Source organism: Python bivittatus, unplaced genomic scaffold (assembly GCF_059951505.1).
Source record: "Python bivittatus isolate LINGU-HERP-01145 unplaced genomic scaffold, Pbiv_v1 ctg000700_np1212, whole genome shotgun sequence".
NCBI lineage: Eukaryota > Metazoa > Chordata > Lepidosauria > Squamata > Pythonidae > Python > Python bivittatus.
In genome coordinates this window covers 30591862-30614962 of record NW_028277098.1, presented here as the reverse complement: position 1 = coordinate 30614962, position 23101 = coordinate 30591862, and the positions used below count along the sequence as shown (strand labels likewise).

At 37.4% G+C, this 23101-nt stretch overlaps 1 pseudogene; it reads right to left on the bottom strand.

Moving 5' to 3' along the window:
* Positions 1–4986: 4986 nt before the first annotated feature.
* LOC148214163 (uncharacterized) overlaps positions 4987–23101 on the bottom strand; it is a 115321-nt pseudogene continuing 97206 nt past the window's right edge.

Genomic DNA, 23101 nt, shown 5'->3' with positions numbered 1-23101 from the left:
TCTTCTCAGCTGCCCTTCCCATTTCATCTGTTTCTTCTTTCCCCATCTCCTTCACCTCCTCCAATTTCCCTTTTTGAAACTCCCCTCCCCATGTTCTTTTCTCCTTTCTCTCATCCCATGCACCTTCTAATTTTCATAACTTAAATTTCCAGAACTAATTTGTATCCTTTTGGAGCGCTTGGGTCATCTTTTCTGAAAATGCATAAGCCGTAGCTAGAAATATCTCATAAAAGCTTCTAAAAAGAAGTATATTCTGGAGAAAGTTTCTGTCTTAGCTCTTCTAAATGCTAATACAATACACTAGTATGGCTTTTGTTTTTTGCTTTTTTGAAATAGCAACAGGCAGGCATTTTTGCACACTGGACATTGCAGATAACATTGTTTTGGCTTCCTAACACATGACACCACATGCTGAATTGTTGGAAATCCCTAATCAGGTCAGCTTCACATTCAATGGATGACTAGAAGTGCCTGTACAGGACTGTGTCATCAGCATAAAAATGAATGCTGCGCTCAGTTTGCCGACTTGTCAGTTCATTTAAAAAGATCATAAATAACAATGGTCCAAGGATGGATCCCTAAGCTACCTCTATAATGACATCCATTAAATCTGACATGACACCATTTAATAACACAAGTTGTTTGTGCCCTCTTAAGAAGCAGGCATACCAATTAATTATAGTTATGCTATATCTAAGCCATTCAATTTATCCAATAAAGAAACATGATTTAACAAATAGAAAATAAATGCACACTTAAATGCAAGCAGCACACAATCCTCTAGAAAGAACTGATTACTTAACTAACCAGGTTTTGGAAAGTATTTTGTATTGCTTCTTGAACAAATATTCAGAAATATTGTTCCAAAGGAGATGAGTTCAAATGTATTATAATATGGTTACAATCAATTAGATAGAACTCTAAGGATTCCTGAGCCTCTGAATGACTTGTATTCTGGTCACTCTTCTTCTTTACCTAGTTTTGGATGTTGCACTCACTTGCTAAAGTTTCATTCATTTAAGGACATTTGAAGTGAATTAAACAGTATACAGAGTGTTCATTACTGCTCTTTTATGCTTTCACTGCACCACAGAATCTATGACTGAATTGTAACATGAAGTTGGGACAATACTATGCCAAGGGTGGCTTTGTATTTAAAACAGGGTGATGATACCTTTGAAAGAAGCTTAGGGACATCCTTTTGGGTGGGAGGAGACTGAGGCAAGACATTCCTGGTGAGCTTTGACTGACTTGCCAAGTTGGGTAACGGCACCTGAATTGGACTTGCTGAGTGAACAGCAAGACGTGGCAACCTCCTTAATTTTTGATAAATTAAGCTTTCCCAGATGTGCTAGGTTACTGCATTTGGGAACCCTGTTACTTTCTCACAATGCTCCAGGGGACCAGCTACCTGGTATAGTATAGTGCTTGCCAGAAGAAAAATTGGTGTGTGAGGGCTAGCAGAATGACCTTAATCCTGGCAAATTCCTAGTGGTTCCCGGTGTTGTCAGCTTTTCATCCATTCTGGATTGTGGTGATGGTAGAAAGTGTAATTCAATTTTCCCTGCCAGGTGAAATGCAAAAGGGAAAGGAAAGGAAAGGAAAGGAAAGGAAAGGAAAGGAAAGGAAAGGAAAGGAAAGGAAAGGAAAGGAAAGGAAAGGAAAGGAAAGGAAAGGAAAGGAAAGGAAAGGAAAGGAAAGGAAAGGAAAAATCTACTTGGCAGTTGATAGAATGAAAAGTGTGTGTTTTCAAGTCTCAGTGGCCTCCCACTGTAATCAACATAAATTCAGTGCACTCAGCATGCCATAGAAGACACTTGGCTCTTTGAAAGTTCACATCCCTAAGGATTAGTATAGGATACTGACTTCTGCTTTACATATATGGAAACCTTGACCTTTCCAATGAGACTGGAGCCAGAGGGAAAGCATTTGTTCTTCACCAGAACTCCTGCATGTCACACCCTTATTATTATGTATACAGGGTTCCTGACATTTTTAGAACTGCATATTTCATGGGATCCAGACAATTCCCAGCACACAAACTAACAACAACAAAAACAGTGTTCTATATTTATAATTTGCAACCAATTTGAAACTGGCATTGCAGTCTTTCAGAATGATTTCTGCTCTCTTTTGTTGCCTTTTCATATGCTTCTCCAATAGCAGGTTACACCTAACTGGGCAATTTGCATACATGTTATGCCTGTTGCCCTGCTGATTCTAAAATGTCTGGTGCAGACACAACTGCTCTGTGCAATGGCCATATTTCTTGCTATGGGATGCCCTTCTTTGATGGAAGGTCTCATTTTCTTTCAGTCTATGTCTACATATTTTAGTTTGGAGTAAGCATCCGGAATAAACAAGGCTTCTTTAAAACAGTGCTACTATCTAAATCCAGTTAACCATGAGATGGTAACAAAGAGATGCAGAAGACTCGTTGTCTTCTGATGGTCATCATAATTTTGGCAACCGAGTTAAAGTTGGTCTACTTTAAAACTATGGCTTCTTCCTTTGCATTTCCTTTCAGATTTAGGCCTTTCCAGTGACCTTTTCCAGTAGCATGGAAATACTCTTGAACTGACATTATAGCCTGTTGAATTCATAATGCATACAAGCAATTGCACTTCCTGGAGTAACAGACCAGGGATCCACCAAATTCTTTCTCCCACCTGATTTTTAAAATGTTTTCTCAGGTTTCTTTCTTTGTTTATTTTTAATGAAATGGAGAGATGACATATTGCAAAGTGAATTGAGGTCTTTAATACTGTAAGTTGCATCAATCCAGTATTTTGTTTGGAAATCTATTTACTTTTTAAATATATATACTGTCCATCTCTCTGTTTCCTCTGTCTCTCCCCCTCACCAACATTGCTGACCTACAGATAAATGCCCCATTCCTTGAACTAACACCAATTGTAAAGTAACTCTCCTCCCTCAAAATTAAAATAAAATAAATTGCTAGGGCCCTCCCGGTTACCATTTCACCAGATCTTTGTTGCATCATAACCCCCTGGGTGTTATGAAAGTAGCATGAAAGCATGCTAACAATTTTACAATGAAGTGCCTTTCCAACATCTGCAACTATTGTAGCACAGATGGAATGGGGAGGGAGAGCAAAAGAAGGTCAGACTGAAACAATATATATAGGAAGAGACAATGAAAACTCCATGAACAAAGGTTGAGCCTCTATGAGGCACAGAGAGGGAAGAAAAGTTTCATTTACAGCTACTTTGCTGACTTGAGCCCTAAACTGGGAGACAAGGCAAGAAATCTCTACCATGGGCAAGCCGAATGCCTAGAAAGCTGGAAGCATCACAATTCAAAAGAAAAATGAATTTAATAACAGATTTTCTGGTCTCTTCAATAAACCAATTACTGATGGCTTTGTGAGAACAACTGGGTCCGGTGAGGATCCTAAACCAATTCAGAAGAGTACAATGTGCAACTGTATATGTAAGAATCATCTTATAAACATGTGTAAGAATTTTCAGTTCGTATATTAACTTATATATGAGTTTTGCCCCCTTTCCATGAGTCTTGCAGTGGTCATTGGAATGATATCAGATTCAGTTTGGGTGAGCCACAAGTCTTGACTAAAAGGAATTGCTAGTGGAAAGGTCTACTTTATTCAAGAAGTTGATTTTTTTTTTCACATCGTTGAGCAACGTATGTCATCTAAGTACAATGCAAGGTCTTTGGTTGGGCTTACCCAGTGATATTATCTGCTTTTGCTTGCTAAAGCATTCCATTGTCAAAGCTAGCTCTGATAACAAGAAGATGCAAGTTATACTCTCTCCCACCATTTTTTCAGCCACTGGAAACACTTCCAGAACACTACCAAAATGGTGAAAAAGTTTATCATACTTTACATGGTTTGTTGCTACTGAAAATAGACATATCACCCTATAGGGAAAGGTACAAAGTCTCCCTCCTCTCCACAAGGCTGACTGCCAGATGTATCAGCCACTTCCATCACTTGGGTGGCTATTCCCTCTGTGTCTGTTTGTGTCTGTGTCTGGGTATCTGTGTATGTGTGTGTGTGTGTGTGTTTGTATGTGCTTGTCACTCATACCGATATTAGATAATGGAATATGTTAGCATTTTCTACAAATGTTACCTTCTTAACTAAATGTTAAGTGTTCCAGAACACCGTGTTCCAAGTTAATCAATCTCCAAATAGCAGCATACTGCATTAAGATTTATATTTGTTCCTAACCAAAACAGAAAAGTGTTTTATTTAATCTTTCCAATTGTATGACATTTTTATTATCATGTTAAATTGTCAAAATCTTTCTGAAGTATAGAAGTCAGATTTAACTGTACAGAACTCTTGGGCCCACTTCAAGGCTTTGAAAAAGTTCAAAATTATTTTTGAAGTTTGGACCTCTCTGAAAGCTTGAAAAGACCACTTTGATACTCAGCTTTTGAACAAATATCACTTACACATTTTGAAAACATGACAAAAGAAGCCAACTGATAGTTTTTCAATAGTTCATGAGAAATTAATCATTTGTAGTGTATAATATTTATTTAGGCAGAAGAGACACTTTAATTCTTTTTTAAGGTACACGTTTGCTTCTTTCAGATATGAATTTTTCCAGATGTTTAGAAATCTGGCTCCTATAAACTTTGTCCATTAAACTGCACTGGACATTTCATGGAGTTCATGTAAACTTTCTTTTGTTATTTATTATTAAAATTAAAAATGTAAGGAATGACAAGATCAATGTATAGTAATATAATAAAAATATGACTGAATAATATTGTTTGTTTGTTTATTTATTTATATTTCAAATTTAGATACCGCCCATCTCACAAAAAAGTGACTCTGGGCGGTTCACAATAAAACAGCAATAAATATTAAAATGCTTTAAAAACAATATACAATACAATAAAAATAGAATAAAAACCAAACACATACACAAATACAAATAATATCTTCCAAGATGTTGATGGTCAGTAAGATGTTAACATATGGGAGCATCTTCAAGGTGCTAGCCACCCCCAAGGTTGGTTGCCCTTTTTTTTGCCCCATGCCAGTTGTCAGAGCCAGGCCTTGACTGCTTTCTGAAAGGACAAGAGACTTGGGGCCTGCCTCACCTGTGGGGGGAGACTATTCCATAGGGCGGGGGCCACAACAGAGAAGGTTCTCTTTCTGGACCCCGCCAGTCAACATCCTTTCATCGATGGGGTCTGCAGCATACCCTCCCTGCCTGACCGGATGGGATGGATGGATATAATGGGGATGAGACAGTCCCTCAGGTAACCTGGTCCCATGCCATGTAGGGCTTTAAAGGTGATAACCAACACCTTGAATTGGACCTAGAAGCAAACTGGGACCCAATGCAGCTCACGTAGCAAAGGTATAACATGTTCCATCCTTGGGGCACCTAAAATTGCCCATGTGGCTGTGTTTTGAACAAGCTGAAGCTTCCAGATACTTTTCAGGGGTAGCCCCATGTACAGCGCATTGCAATAGTCTATACAGGAGATGACCAGTGCCTGAGTGACTGACTGGAGGGACTCCTGATCCAGAAAAGGGTATAACTGGTGCACAATTCATAGTTGAGCAAAGGCCACATTCTACCTCCTCTTATTATTTAATTATTATTATTTATTGATGATATAAATAATAATAATTAAATAATAATATACACATAATAATACATAATATAAAACAAAAATATAAATTGTTAATTAAAGAATCATCCCAATTTTGAAACATACAATTTTGGGTATCTATGTTCCAACCTATATTGGTTAAATCTGGCAAGCATAAGGCCAGAATGCTTTGGCCTTACGCTTGCCAAATTTAACCAATATAGTAGCCTAAAAAATCAATAGACTGAATTTCTAGTGCATAATTGCCTCTAACCTTTGCCCATTAGTTAATTTTATCAATCATCTCATCTGTTTAGCAAATTATTTCACAATGTCTTTGTACTCCTTGTACATCTATATATGGCATATTTTGTATTCAGCCTTGTACTATATATAAAGGATTAATCATAAACTCATACTTTTCAATCATCCATTTTGAATTAGTGGGGTATTTATTATTAGCAGGCTTGTGATAAAACAAATTACTGCCTGCCAATATATTTCAATCTTTAGCTTGCCAGCATATTTGTATCTTAGGTTCTTGTGATGATTTAAAGGTGTTGGTAAATTGTTTAATGTTGCATGTATATCTATTTAAACATTGTGAACGATGTAGATGAGTCCCACTTAGAATAGATCCATTTAAATTAATGGGATAGTAGGTCTGTGCAGAGTTCAAAAATGGTTCAGAAGAAGTGCTTCGGAGCCTATAGAAGTGATAGCACAGCGCATCTCTGCTGAACACTAAAGTAGCTCATTTTCAGACTTCTGGGTGAGCTTGAAAATAAAAATAATAATAATGCAGATTGAAGAGTCACCTCATCTTTAAGGAGCCAAAGCAGACAACTTGTTTTTCAGGATTTTGTAGAAGTCTGAGGAAAGATCATCTGCTTTAGTTAATAGCAGAAAGGTGTGCTCAATCATGGGTTTCTTCTGAATCATATATGAAACATGTGCAGCCCTATGCATATCCATCCATGGGGACAGAGATGAAATGTGTCTCATGGTATCATGATGGAAAACCCAAAACTTAAGTACTAAGGTGAGACGTCATGAGCCAAGTTCATAAAGGCAGAGCGATTGGTGGATCTTGCTGAAATAAAAATTTCCAAAGCAAAACGTCCGTTCCTGGAAATGCATTTTAGAAGCACAACTTCTGGATTTCATTTGCATGAAAGAAAGATGAATAGACTCTTAAATTAAGCACAAATCTATCCGTAAATGCTGTCCCAATAATCTTGCAGGTGGCTTTGTCTTTTTCAAAAATTGCATTTCTTTTTGTGCAAATTCGTTTCAAGGACTGGCACAAAACATGTTACTCCTTTAGTTATTACTCTTGCCTTTCTGGCAAATACTATCAGAGCTTTTGCTGACATGAAGCAGTTTCTAAGAAATCTATTATATAGTTATATTATATAAACTATTATGAGTTGTAATTTAATTTCGGAAGATTTTATTGCATTTTTAACTGTCTGATCATTTCACTGAGTATATATTTATTTGACTGCAAAATGCTTCTCTTTTCTTGAATATCATTAATTTTCAGTGTTATGGAGAAATACATATATTGTCTTGTTCCATTAGAGTTTGTATATTTAACAATAAAATATGTCAAAGGATCCAACAATAGATTTGTGGATCTTATTTCAGGTATAATTCCTAATATATATTATATTTAATCATAACAATAACTACAATAATATTTTATAAAGGTGTTTATAAAAATATGTAAAGATAGCACTAGTAATTATAATAAAATCATCCATTTCTGAAATCTGTTTACAATGATGATACCATGTTTATACAGACATTTTGTTAATAAAAGCAATTTATAAAGCAAAATTCCTAGAAAGTGTCTTTTCCATAAAACAGACTACAATTCCTAGGATTCCTAGCTAATATAGCAATTTAGTTATGGGTGGTGTATATGGCCCAAATTAGGTTAAACAGATTACTTGAAATCTGGATAACGTGTAGCTCCTTTAGTCATTTCTGAGAATAGATGAGCCTGTTACATGTTGTTAAATAAAGTGTGAGTGATAAAAATGCTAATTTTATAAAGATTTCTAAATTAGGCAGTTCCTAGGCAACTTTAAACTAATGCTGTATAATATGGAAAAGTGGAAACTTTCTTATGAGTAGGACTGGGAGAAACAGATGGGTTGGGAAGGATAGTAGACCCCTCACATCCTTAATGAATAGTCGCTACAGACAACAGAAGCAGATGGTGGCAAGCTGGCAAGCTGGCAAGTTGGCCAGTGCCAACTTACAAGGAAGATCAGATGCACAAAATATAAGCAAGCCATGACATCCTCTGAGCAACACTGAAGTCCAAAGTTGAGACTGACTTGGACGGAAAAAAAATCCTGTGAATTCCAGCAAGTAACTGAATCATTCACCTTCAATTATAACGTCAATGAACATTCATACCTTCAGCAGCTGGTATTTCACATTTAATGTGAACCAGCTCTAACAAAAGCTGGGTAAGAAGGAACACACATGTAGAGATGTATACATGTGTCCCAGAATCAGGGACTGAAGCTATACTCTTTTCATATACAAGTCACATAATTTCACGAGATTCACAATTTCAGCAACATCTGATCCATTTTTCTCCTTAAAGCAGTATTTCTAATTGCGTAAATATCAGTATGTTCACCAAATGGTAATAATATTACATAAAGATTTCTGGCTATAATTCTACGTGCTATAAATATCTTCCAGGCTTGGTCCTAATTACCTTAGGAATGGTCTGTCCTACATATCTGAGTTGGTAAAATAAACTGTGTGTTTCCACCTCTTGTAAAGTGGTAGGAATTATGAAACGTGCCTCTTCTGTTGCTAACCCTGGCTTGTAGAGTAGTCTGCTCCCCCTACGCCATTCCCAGCTAAGGATAGCTTCCTCCCTGCTGACATTTAGGAGGGAATTTTAAATGATGATCTTCTACTAGGCTTCTGGATCTCAATTTATTGACAGTTACTACTATTATATTTAATGGCTAGGCTTATTAATTTTAAACTTGCATTGCTAATTGTTCATATCATAGTTGTATTTGTCTTTAATCATTGCAAGTCATTCAGAGTAGTACAATTGTAGTGGCATAGAAACAGTGTAAAGTAATTTGTATTTTGCAAAATGAGACCTCTATATTTTTGTATGTATTGTTTCTTAGGACATGTGTCCTAAGCATATGCTCAGTAGTTCCAGTGTAGCATCCATGAGTGTCTCGGGGGAGAGGGGGAGGAGCATGAAAATCTGCAAGATTGTGGGTGTGGCTTTGTGTTCAAAGTCTCAGTCCTTTTGTATATGTATGAAATATCACTGCCCAGTTGTAAAGCTCTGCTTGCCATCTTGTAAATTTTCTCTCACCTCATCCCCATGATCACTGCTGGTAGAATTTCGAAGTAAAAGTCATCTCTAAACCCAGACTTTTCTCTTTTCTTCTTGACAACAACTATATTGCATTAAGGCCAGAAGAGGACAGATTGTCATAGGAATTATCTATTAACCTATTAATTATCTATTAATCCTATTAATAATCTATTAACCCTATCTTCTGGAAGTTCATCAAGAGAAAGAAATTAAATACCATCAAATAGACCAACAGGAAAATTAATGTGTTTAAAGAATGAATTATTTTGAACACATACAAAATAGGGTAAGTTTTGTGAAACGTTTGCTCAGTGTAGATGTATTGCTCAATACACAGCTGCAGTATAGATCAACAAGAGGCCTTAGATAGCAGCATCTGACAAAGGAACAAACAATACCTGATGATAATCCATGAATGTAATTAATATGCACTTGTAGAAATGAGAATGGTGCTTGTGAAAAAACTTTTTTTTTTTAATTTATGGTCAAGAACCAGAAAAGGACAGTGATATAGTACATAATAAAAATAAGCAAGAAGGAGAGACATTAATAATAGTATTCTAGAGTTACCAGAAATACCATCAGCACACACACACACACACACACACACACATGCACGTGCACGTGCGCACACACACACACACACACAACACATCTGAGTAAGGTTCAAACCCAGAACCTCTTTAAAGGCAATAATGATTAATTAGAACTTTCCAATGTTCTTGGAGACCTTTGCTGAAGAGTCTGCATAGGAAGGGAACGACTTCCATTTCTGACCCATAGGAAGATACCAATAGGATTAACCAGGTTTTTTTTCCCTATCAGATTTCAATAAACGATGCCTTTTCTCAACGGTTACCTGCTTCATAAAGGAAGCTTCCTTTGATGCCAGTGAAAGCCTTTTCCTTGAAGTACCTTAGGTGGGATATTTGTTATCAGCAGATGAAAAAGTTACACAATTACTGACATATCTGGTTTGGGCCAAAAAGCTGAAGCAAAAAAAAAAAAAAAAAAAAAAGCTTTGAGGAAATATCACTATATAATTGGCATTACTTCATTTGTTTTAGAATAATGATCAGTGCTATCAATTTATTACTGGATATCTCAGTATATTTTAGACTCTCCTTTCCCCCCCACCCTTGATTACACAGTTATTAGTATTTTCTTCTTATTGTACTCATTTCCCGACCTCTCTCTTCTAGTAAGGAGTTCTCAAATGTTCTAAGATGATAAATGAATTTGTGGGACTATCCCCAAGAATAAAAGCAATGATTTCATTAGGATTAGGGTTAGGTAATAAAATACATGATTTACATTTCATAATTACATGTTAATCTAGATATCAGGTTAAAAATGATAGAACTTTATAAAATAAAACCTGTTCATTGGAAATCAGCAATAGTGCAATCAAATTTAAAACCATATTTCTAATGAAAAGGCTGAGCTTGCTTAGTTTTGAGATAGCTGCTCTCGTTTCATATGCCCCATTTGTTTTGGATAGAAATTTGCTGTAACTAGCAGCAATTGTTGAAAATCCTAACTTTGCTGCCGGCTTGACCAGACCCAGAGGGAGCCACTTCTGGCCATGATCCAGCTTTGGGTGTGTCATGCTATGAAGCATGTGCCCCCAGTACTGGAGCCATGTCAGGACTCATTCCAGGTTTCACTTAGACAAGCCAGATGCCAACTGCCAGGCGGAGTAGAAGCAAAAGCTAACAGAGATCCTGATTTGCATGCACATAACCTATTCCCCATTGGTGACCTTCCTCAAATTTGCTCATGACCCTCCTCCCCCCGGTAGTCATGATCCACAGTTTGAGAACCCCCTTTCTGTTCTAGGTTTTAAGGTTCTTCACTTTGGGTGGCAGTTTCTAAGTTCTTATTGTTATAAAAATAATAATAAAAGACAACAGGAAAATGATCCTTTGGAGGAAGGATAATTAATGAGTTGGATACCCAAGAGGCCCAGAGGAACTGGTGACAGACCTTTAATTTATAGGTAGCTTTGGAGTAGCATATATTACAATAGCAATGCAGCTACATCAATGTACACGTTTTAGTGGAGAAACATTCTAGCAAGATTAGATCAAACTTTTTTTTCCCCTTTAAATACATGTATATTTTGTTGGGCAGGGACTAGATTCTTTAGGACTTGCATTATTCTGTCCCTGATGCTGCAAAGGAAGCTAATGACAGGGGTACAGATAATCAGCTAAAGACTTCTACATCACTTATTTCATCCAACAACTGATAATGGACTGTAGGCTAGGATTTTCCAATAGGGAAAACAATAAAAAACCAGACATCTTCATTTTTCATCAAGTCCCTTGGGGAATATAAGCTTGCTAACAATACCGTACACATTCATGCTTGCATAAGCATCCTAAGATATTGTCTTCAGATAGTAGAAAACAGTGACATCAACTATGATGTTAAGTTTGTTTCTTGGAAACTGATTAAAATGTCTTGTTAACATATGTCCAGGTGTCCTTGGTCTGTGTGGGTCTGACATGTACAAATGATTTTTCTCACTCTCCCTCACCCCCCTTTCTTATTAAAAAATGTAAGTACTTTTTTGAAAGTGTCTTTCCAAAGTTAGACAGAGCTATGAAAGCTAATGAGATGACAACACAGCCAGGAGGTATTAAATAGAGATGCTAGAGATATTTGAGTTGGGTAGGGCAGTAGGGTAAAGTTATGGGCAATTGAGGGAGAGAGAGGGAGAGAGAGACCACTGTAGTTTCAATGTAAAGGAGAGCAAAGTAGCAAAATTCTGATAAAAATTTGCCTCACCACAAATTTATTTTAGCAGGATGATGGATGTGTGTGAAAAATATAATAATTTTTTCTTCATCTGTCATACAGAAATTATTTCTACTGAACAAACAGGTTAATAGAATTTAGCAAGACTGTCATATGGGCTGTCAGTTGCGATGGTTCCGACTGAGACTGTTTTGCCTTCAGCCTTTTTTTGTTTCTATTCTTTTTCTCCTCTCTTCTTCTTTGTTTTCCCATTTGTCTCATTTCACCTTTGTTTTAATTGTGTGACTCCTGGTACCAAGAAAATCAGTCCAGCAGAGCTGTCATCTGTGATTTTGGTTGGTTGGTTGGTTGGTTGGTTGGGTGGTTTGATCTGGTATCATCCATCCATCCTGCATTGTTCTCATTCAGTTACTTGTAATCATCATCTATCATCCCTTACCTTCTGTTCTTAACACTGTGCAGCCCACAGAAATATACTGCATAAACAGGTTTACTTCATAAATGACTGAAGCAATCTGAGATTTTTGTTCCAAAGCACCTTTTCAATTAATTTGTTTATTCTCTAGCATTAACATCTATTCAGATTTATTTCAGCTAGGCATATTCTTTAACAAGCATGCTTAGAATTGAGTCATAAGTTAAATATTAGCCCATATGACCTGATACTCACATAGAGGGAAATCACGAGGGGACTTCAATACAGTACATTTTCCATTTCCCAAGTTCACCGAGCCATTTTAAAGCCAACTATGCAAACTTTTTTTTACTTCTGCCAACCTCAAAATTCTGAGAAAAGGCAGGTAACCCCCATGAGTCAATCAGTGCTTTCTTTGCCAACCAATGGAGGAATTCAAAACACATCATCCAGGCACTGCCATACTTCCTGAGCTATCAGAGGTCTTGGAATAAGAAAAATCCCCTCACCTCTGTTCCCTCCAAAAAGGGGAAAGATGCATTGTTAACCTCCATCCTTCTGAATTTTCAGTATGTCCTGTGTGAGTTTGGCTTTATAAAAAAAAGTCTAACAAATAAATCTTACCTTTTCACTGTAAATAACTTTCAAGTCTCTTTTAAATTCCGCTTGTCATCCAGTTTTTTGCAAATTAATCAGATTCAAATTAATACTCTATTTCTTCCTTTAAAAGTATAGTCCCAAAAATAAGCCCCAAGGAATTACTTATCGGTTGTGAAGGAAGGTGTCTCATAAGTTGCAAAATAGGTGTATTCCTATATAATTCAGGATCTAATGTCTCATTAAAACCTCCTGCTACAATAATATGGTCATAACAGATATCATTTAAATGATGAAGATACTCATAGAACATGGCAGAGGAGTTATGCTTAGGACCATAAACATTAATCATAACCATAGTTATATGAGAATTATTTTTTTAGATTTTATCAACTAGAATTAAGAAATGACCATTTATGTCAGTTATAACTTGTTGAACCTGTTAAGTGAAGTGTTTATGAATCAGAATAGCTACCTCATTCACCCTGAGTTAAAGGACCTCTCCAACCCAGTCTCTAACCAAAGAGCTTTTATCTTCTTCTATTAGATCTGTCTCCTGTAAGAAAGCGGCATCAGCCTTTAAACATTTGGAATAGCTTAAAACTACACGTTGTTCCCTGATTCTCTCAATCCTTTCACATTAAGGTTAATTAAATTCAGTAATGTAAATGTATTCTTTTGGCCCACAAATATGTACCACTCGAGTAGCAACATTTTGTAAGATCTAAATTGTTTTTTAGTTATATAGTACAAGGCATTCTTGTAATAAATATATTAATTTTATTGACAGAGTTGTACATTAAGAGTTGATAACTGCCTGAATGCAAAATAAAGATTTTGGGGTGGGGGGAATCCTTCAAGTTAATCTGCATTCATGATGACTACATGGACGAGTCCCTGCAGTTCTCTTGGCAACATTTTTGGAAGTGATTTGCCACTGTCTTCTCCCTAGAGTTGAGAGAGCGACTTGCCCAAATCCCCCCAGCCAGCTTTAGAGCCTAAAACAGGACTAGAACTTGGGTTTTCCCACTCCTAGGTCAGCACCTTAACCACTGCTCCAGACTTCTCCCTTGATAAAGAACACTCGATAAGGTATGGAAATAAGCCAAAAATTACCCTACAGTGAATACAGGAGTGCAGAAGGGAAAAAAAAAAAAAAAGATCTAAAGGTATCAGCTTTAAATCCCATTAGAAAATCCCCTATTCAAGAAGCAATCTAGTTGTAATTGCATTGTTATTATTGTTTCTCTTCTCTTGCCTTCTTTTTCATATATTTTCTCTCTCTCTGTTCTGTTTTGTTAAATAAATAAGGCAAAAATATTTTTAATGGCTATCTGCTGTTGAAAATAGCTGAAGAAAAGCGAAAAGCGAAAGGCAACTGAGTCAGAGGAAACTTTGCCCAGCAAAACGTTGAGCTTCAGCGCTGCCATTCTTGTGGTCTGTCTTTGTTCTGGAATGCCTAGTTTTTAAGTACTGTTTTGTTAAAAGATCTTACTTGCATACTGGTCCTTGCTAAGTAGTCCAAGTATAATAGTAGATATAATAGTCCCTGCACACACTTTCTTTGCTGCTGCTGCTGCTGCTGCTATTATTATTATTATTAATGTTTCATTGCATTCCCCAAATTTCTATTAGTATGATGTGGAAGTAATGAGAACATAAAATACATTAAAAAAAATTAGGCACCATACATTACTATAGGTCTGCAGAATATGTTTTTTCAAGAATAAATAGTCCTCGATTAACAACTGCCTCATTCAGCAACCATTCAAACTTACGACGGCACTGAAAAAGTAGATTTACAACCAGTCCTCAAACTTATGGCTGTTGCAGTGTCCCTGCAGTCACATAAGTGTGATTCAGACACTTGGAAACCAATGTGCATTTATGACAATCACAGTGTCCCACAGACACATGATCACAATTTGCAACCTTCACGGCTGGCTTTCAACAAGTAAAGTCAGTGGAGAAGCCGGTAGTAAGTCACAAGTCATGGTCACATGACATTGCACTTAACAGCTGCAGGTGATTTGCTTAACGAACAGCAGAACTGAAGTTGTAAGTCAGGTTCAGTCGCATGATGTTTTGCTTAATGACCTTTTTGCTTAGCGATGGAGTTGCCGGTCCCAATTGTGGTTATTAAGTGAGGACTAGCTTTAGTTTCTGGAAGCCAAATACTGTAGAGGATGACCTCACTTCAAGTGGGAAGGTACTTCAAAGTATAGACACTGCCATAGGAAAACCGCACCTATGAGCCCCCATAGTGCGTAGTTCATATAAATGACTACAAAGCATTTTTCCTTGGATAAACTCCTCAGGAAAGTTGATTCCAGAGGGAGAAGGCAGTCCTGGAGTTACTTCAGTGCCAAGCCCTATGCAGATTTATAAGTAACAACCAGCATCACAAATTGCACTTAGGAGCTAATTAGAATCCAGTGCCGGATTCAGCTCACAGATGCCATGGTGGTGAGTAACAGCTACTACAGATGCTGCCATATTCTGGACTAATTGAAGCTTCCAGGTAGTCTTCAAGGGCAGTACCAAGTAGAGCAGATTGTAGTAGTTAAGTAGTTAAGATGAGGCCACAAATAACTATTGCACAGATAGGGCCACCAATGGTATGCCAGACAAATCTGGGTGAAGGCCTCCTGACCACACATGCCACCTTCCATGAGGCAGTTGTTGTGAATCCAGGATAACTCCCAAGTAACAGATCTGCTCTTTCAGGGACATTGCCCACCCACTCTTGAGACATCACTGGAGCTGTCAGACCCCCTCAATGAACAAAGAAGAACTCAATTTTATTGGGATTCAACTTCAGCCTGCTTCATTCCCTTCCAAACCCTAACAGCCTCCAAACATGGGAACAAAAATCAACAGTATCTTCTCCTCAAATGGAGCAATGATGTGAACTTGGGTATTATCAGCAGACTACTGATCCCATACTAATGGATTATCTGTCCCTGCAATTTCATTCAGAGAGATTGACTGCTTGAGCAGTCTGTCTACCCCAGTAACCACCAACTTGAACCATCCATTAGAAAGAAGTAGGAACACCATGAACCCTCCAACCCTCTCAGATGGTCCTGAAAAATACTGTGGTCAATAGTATCAAAGGCTGCCAAAAGGTCTAAGAGGACCTTTTGAAGAAGAGGTAAACTGCTTCTTCTAGAGTGCTCCTTAATTCCCCAGTGACAATAGTTTCAATAATCTTCTCTAAAAAGGGGAGGTTAGAGATATGATAATCATTAGCAAGGACAGCTGAGTTCAAGGAGGGCTTTTAAGGAAGAGATACCATAAACCATTTTTAAGGTTTTGGGGAACACATCCTCCTGAAACAAGGTGTTAATAACTTCCTGAATCAGACAACAACCTCTCTTCCCCCCTGAAGGTACCAGCAAGAGTAGGGATCCAAGACACAGATAGGTGAATAAATACTACAGAGTATTCTATCTATTTTATTAGAGTCAATATGATTCCTAGATAATATGGAAAAAAAAAAAAAGTCCCAGGCACCATGTTTGACTTCTCCCCATTAATAGCTAGCAGGTTGGTGAATCTGAAAGCCTACATTGGCACATTGCTGTGCCAACTGGTCACATTAGTCAGGAAGGACAGCTATCTGATACCCCCTCCCCCTTGTCTACCCTACCCTACCCTATCCTCCTGTATCTCCCTCAGCCCACCACAACCTGCTAGGAACCTATATTGTAAAAAAATGGGCAAACCCAGTGAAACAAAGAAATGCTGAAAAACATAAATATTCTTTATGGACTTTGGGAAACAAGAAAGTTATGGAAACTGGCAAAGATGATGTTACCTAGTTGGGTAATGAAATGTCTGCAAGCAAACAACCAAGTTCAGAGAGCACCAAGGACAACACAGTTCCACCCTAAGCTACAGATAGTCTCTTCTACTGAAAGTTACATAAAGTTGTAGTACCATGCAAAGAAATTATGATCCTTACACTGGAAGAGAAGATCAGGCAGTGAGAAGCACCAAATGAATTATAAAGATTGGCAGCTTTTATGAAGTAGATAATATTCACATTTCTGCAGTGATACTGTATGTATCATTTCTAAAGGTGAAATGAACACAGTAAATAAGATAGGCTTGTTCTTTTGTAAGGAAGGAGGATTTTAAGTAAGATCAAGGTGATCAGTGGAGCTTGTGAAAACCAGACAAAAATAAAATGAAGTTATTCTTGCATTGTACTACTTACCCCAGAAAACTGGGGTAATTTTTTCAATGTTTTCTTGTAATAATATGCTTCAGAGCAGAGCAAATAATTTTATAAATATATATTAGTTATTTGTATATTAACAGAGATTTTGGCTGGCCAGCCTGCCTGCCTGCCTGCCTGCCTTCCTTCCTTCCTTCCTTCCTTCCTTCCTTCCTTCCTTCCTTCCTTCCTTCCTTCCTTCCTTCCTCCCTTTTGCAGGCAAATATATGGTCTAATTATGAATTATATCTCTTATAGTCCAGTATTATCTCTGACCTCAAGACATAGCAAAAGGAGCTTCAGCACAGAAAGCTGCCTTATACAAAATCAAGCTACAACATCTGCATATAAAACATCTGCTTTAATTCTGAGCTATATTTTAGAGGTATGTATGAAGTTTGCTATGTATTCCGTGCAGAGAACAGATCACTCTAGATAGTCCATATCTGGAGTGAAATACTTATGTTTAGTTGGGATATGGACTAAAAATGCATGTTTCAGGCAGAAGAGGAAGATCAGCAGATGGGCCACCACACAAGCCATGTGGCAGAGAAGAGAAAGGGGCAAGGTCTTTCCCTACTTGCCCTTTAGGGGAAAAATCAGTTTGGGCTGTATTTCAGCCCAAACTGAGAGCATCCAAAATGTTCTGGATTATAGTTCTGCTCATCCACAGCTCACTCAGAAGAATTTGTCAAAACTTCTGAAATACAATTTGCTTTTTGGGGGATTCAGAACAAACCCACTTTCCATTTCACGCACAGCCCTACCATACCCTCTTTTTAAATTGTTCAGAAACAAATATTCAATATTCAGTTGGCAGATACTGAAGATGTAGAAATGGGAAATACGTTGTTTATTGGCTTATGTTGTTTACAGTCCCATTGTTGGAACCAGGATATTCAGCTGAACATTTTGTCTAATCTTTTAGGGTTCTAGAATTTTTTTCTATTTAGAAGACTTAGATAGCCTGTGTTATCTGTATGACAGAATTAGGAAATGAGGGGAGGGAGGAATAATTTAAGCAAATATAAACCATTTACTTATATTCTTACATGCAAATGAGAAACCACACAGTCAATTGGAAATTATTATGAGTGTGAGTTCGTGCTGATGATAGTGCTCGGCTGGGTCTGAAACACAGAGAAAGTATAGGAGAAACATGCAAATCGTGTGAATTTGTCATTTCGTTCTAGTTTCACATGATCAGCATTGCTATATATTGTTACTTTAATTCCATGGCTAATAAATCTCAGAACACTCTGGGGAGAAACAGTGGTTTTTCGAGCATATGAATACATCCTTGAGAATAAATAATTATATATTCACTTTCTTTGTGTACCTATGGGAGAGTAAGTGTGGCACAGTGGCTAAATTCTAGTCCTCCCATAGGCATGGAAGCTGGCTGGGTAAGTTAGAGCTACAGTCTATAACCTTCAGTGAAAATGCATTCATCCTACAGATTTGGGCATTATTATTTATTGGTCACATAGCCAGCCAGATGTTTAGACTGAATTTGGCATTCTTATCCATTTATCAAGTCCTTCCAAGGACCTGGGATAGGCAGATATTGTTGTTTGATGGTGTTAGAGGTATCGTTTGATGGTATAAAAGGTATTGTCTGATGGTGTTATTATAGTTGGTCACAGAGTCAGATGCTTAGACTGGATTTGTCATTGTTATCCACCTATCGATCTGGGATATGCAGATGTTGTTGTTTGATGGTGTTAAAGGTATCATCGCAGGATATAAGCTGTTCCAAGTAAAGCTGTCTTTTGCAACTGACTCATGGTGATCTTGTCAATGCTGATGGTGTTCCAGATGTTTTGGGATTGCACCTAAGATGCCTATTACTATTGGTACTATCTTTGCTTTCTTATGTCTTAGTCATTCTTCTATTATTTGTAGGTCTTTGTATTTTGTGATTTTCTCCAGTTCTTTCTCTTCTCTTCTGCCGTCTCCAGGTATTGCAATGTCCACTGTCCAGACTTTCTTGTCCTTCTTATCAACAATTGTTAAGTCTGGGGTGTTCTGTGGCAGGTGCTTGTCTGTTTGAATTCTAAAGTCCCAGAGCATTTCAGCTTCTTCATTTTCCATTACTTTGCCTGTTTTGTTGTCCCACTAGTTCTTGCTTGCAGGCAAATGGTATTCCTTGCAGATATTCCAATGCACCACGGTTGCTACTTGTCATGCTGTTGTTTGTAGTCAGTCTGTGTGATCTTCTTGCAACAGCTAACTAAGTGGTCCACTGTTTCTTCAGCCTATTATTATTATTATTATTATTATTATTATTATTATTATTCCTTGATGTGTGTGCATGCATGTTGTCTCCCTTTGAGCTTCCTGCTAAAACTCCCCCAAAACATCTGTGTAGTTTGGATGCAGCTGACTAAAAAAATTCTGGCTGATGTATCACTTTACAGCTGTCCAAAAACTGATTTGCACCTTATAAATATTTCCATACAAAAATAGTTCTCTACCAACTGTGAAAAACTTCCTCTGGAAAACTCAAGGTGGAGAAATGATTTTTTTCAGGAAGGTTTTTTTCCCTCTCCTTGGAATGAAAATATATTCACATACCATATTGCTCAGTCAACATTCACTTAATTTAAATAACTTCATAACATAATCCTGGATTATAAAGTTAGTATTTTGTTTCACCACAATAGTGTTCATATAGATAGAAAGTCATGGGTACAATTTGTTGTATTTTTTTTAAAGTATCAAGCTTGGAGAAAATAGTTGAATGTCACTGTGGACTGCTTAAAAGCCTCCTGTCTCTATTTATCTCAAAAATAGTAAAATTACCTTCTAGTCCAATTCTACTCTTGCTAACTTACACAGACACATGCATGATGTTTTCTTGGCATGATACCAAAATGGTTTGTCACTGCCTTATTCCATTATGTTTTTCAATTTACAAGTCGAACTTACAGGCCTGGATTTCCAAGGTGGTGCCCTACCCAGATATTAACCAGAGCTGACCCTGCTTAGTTTTCTAAATCAGTTAAGAATGGCTTGGTGCTGCCATCTGCTGAGGCATAGCAAACAAAATGCACTTTATAACACCAAGCCAGTAAACAGCTGTCAAAACTAGTAGCCATTGATAGCCTTCACTTCGTAAATTATGCACTTTAAAAACCTTCTAAATTGGTGGCTATCAACACATCTGATGGCAGTGAGTTCCATAGTTCAACTATGCTTTTCCTAAATAAGTGCTTCCTTTTATTGGTCCTAAATCTCCCCATCTTCTGTGTATGAGCACCAACATATAAACAAAACACTTAGCCATAATTTCATACCACGCATGATTATATAGATAACCCTTAACCACCTTTACTTAAGCTAACAAGCCACAAACAATGAAGATGGAATTGCCCTCTCTAATCATTTTGATGGAATTTAGATATACTTTTTTTTAGCGCCGTGATATTCTTTCTGAGGTATTGTGACCATAATGGCATGTAATATGCCAAGCAGACCTTCCATGGGCTTTATAAGGCTGTCATTCAATTGGATGTTTTATTTCCATTTCCTTTCTTAAAAATTCTAAGCTTCAGTCAACTGCCAGCTTAGATTCCATTAATCTTCTCTTTCTCCTTCTCCTTCTCTTGCTTGCCAACATGCATCAGTCTCCATTTGCTTACATTGCTTACCACAATTTTAAGTTAATTCACCCATTTGGAAAGACCCTTGTGGAGTTCTTTGTAATCCATTTTTTAATTTTACTACTATAAACAGTTTAGTATCATCAGCAAACATGGCCACCTTATTGCTTATTCCTAACTCCAGGACAATTAAATACAAATAAGAAATACGGTACTATTGTCAATAGCTGGAGATTCTATTCATTCCTATTCTGTCTGGCCTGTTCTTAAGCCAGTTATTAATCCATTAAAGCACTCGTCCATATATTCCACAGTTGCTGGTAAGGGACTTTATCAAGACTTCTTTTGAAAATCCAAGTAGGAAATGAAGCATCTTGGTGGACAGAAGAAGTAGTCTTCCCACTGTGATTAAACAACCATGTGTTAGCCAATCCAAACCACTGGGGAGGTGAAGAGAAGTTTAAAAACAATCCTTTCTTTAAGCATTTTCTCCACATTTTTCTACTATCCATAGAAGTCATAAGATGCTTTGTGATGGTCTTATCTATCTAACTGGCTTAAGCATATATTGTATTTTAGGAAAAAGAAAAGTGAATTAATTTCCCATACTACTCCCTGTCATCAACTGCCAGCAGTCATTTCCACTGCTTTTTGGGGCAAAATTTCCATAATTGAGTGGTTCTTGGCAAAATATATTCTATGGCCCATTTCTGAGCCCTCCTCCTCTGAATTTCTTTTTCTTCTGAAAACCCCTGTCCTGCCACTCCTTTTTTTGTCTCTTTGATACATTCTCTTCTCTTTGTTTTTCCCCTCCATTTTCACCATATGTGGTGCTGGCATTTTTTTTCTTTCTTGCTATTCTTCAAGTTTGGCTGTATTGCAGAGGGCTGATCCATACATGCTTGGCATTTTAATTTCTTCAAAGGACCTCTGCTGGAAGGGTAAGTAAATAAGCGAGGCAGAATTTCTCTTCTTGTTTCTGTTTCCCCCCAAAATATGTGTGATGTTGTAGCTAGAGACCCTCTACATCCTAGGACTGTAGGCTTGCACTGGCCTTCTACACACTAAGGGATGTATGGAATGCCAGAGGCAGGATTTCCACGTATGGACCATCCTTGGGATTCACTTAGTCCATGCATGCCTGACTGAATAATAAAAGAGAGAAACTACATTAGGATCTAATGTGTGGAGACAAGCTTCCACTGGGGCACCTTTTGTCCCAGTGTCATATGGTCCAGGAGCAGAATGAAGCATTGCTGGCCAGAGAGCTGTTATGTGAAGAGTGCCATGTTACTGAGACTTTCCAAAATTTTAATGAACAATCATGAGCAACTTTAAAAACATAATAAAATAAAAGAGAGAAAAAGGGCTATTGTCCATCTAACTCTCCAAATGAAATGTCTAGAAATAATTTTCTTCCCTGCTGAAGGCTAAAGGCTGTTTCACAAGCAGCCAACAATTTTGCAGAGGCAGGCATAGCATGTAGCCTAGTTGTTCCAAAAGCTGCACTCAAAAAGAATGGAGAAATCCAGAACAAATACATATACAATATAAATGCTATCAAACTACTATTTATTGTTCATCAAACACTTGCAAAGGACAAGTAAAAAGGAAAAATATCCATCCTCTTGGTGTGTGTGTGTGGGGAAGGGGGTAGCATACACAAAGGAATGCAACTCTGAAATAATAGTTCATAACTTTTGCATGAATTCTATAATTTGTTATGTCTTTCTTTCTTTCTTTCTTTCTTTCTTTCTTTCTTTCTTTCTTTCTTTCTTTCTTTCTTTCTTTCTTTCCATTTATTTATTTCTGAGATTTATATCTTCTACCACCAGTGCCCTCAGGGCAGCTCTAGAGTTAAAACAGAGCTACCAAGGTTAATGTTGCTTTTATGCTGACTGTGCTTTCCTAGATTCTGTACTGTTAATTATTCTCAGCACTGTTTCTTATAAATGTTTGGAATAATTAATGTAAACTTCAGGATTATTGGCCTGTAGTTTCTAGGATCTTCTTGGCTCCTTTCCCAAATGCGGGTGTTATTTTCACACCACTGAAACCTCGGGTGCTCACTTGTCATAAAGACACTCACAGCATTATTCACCCAAGATTTTACTATTTCCCTTGGTATTTCCTTCAGAATGCTGGCATGTAATGCATTTAAGCCGGGTGCTCTGTCAAAGTTAATAGTCATAATTGCCTAATTATCTGCTCTAGTATGATGGTAAAACCTTTTAACATTTCCATTTCCCCAAGGAGAATGTATTGCAGTCTCAGGAATGCTGTCTTCCCTTTCTTTGGGGAACACTTAGGCAAAGAATTCATTTTGCTTTCAGCTAAATGAACCTCCTGCTGTCTTTCAATAGCCATGCTGTCTCTTTACTTGTCTCCCAGCTTCATGTCTAAGTGCATACGTATGTAGATGTATATGCGAAATCCTTCTCCCCGCATCATTCAGCAGTGACTTCCCATGTCAGGTAGAGGAAATGCTTCTTCTAATAGCTGCACAAAAGAGAACCACACATTGT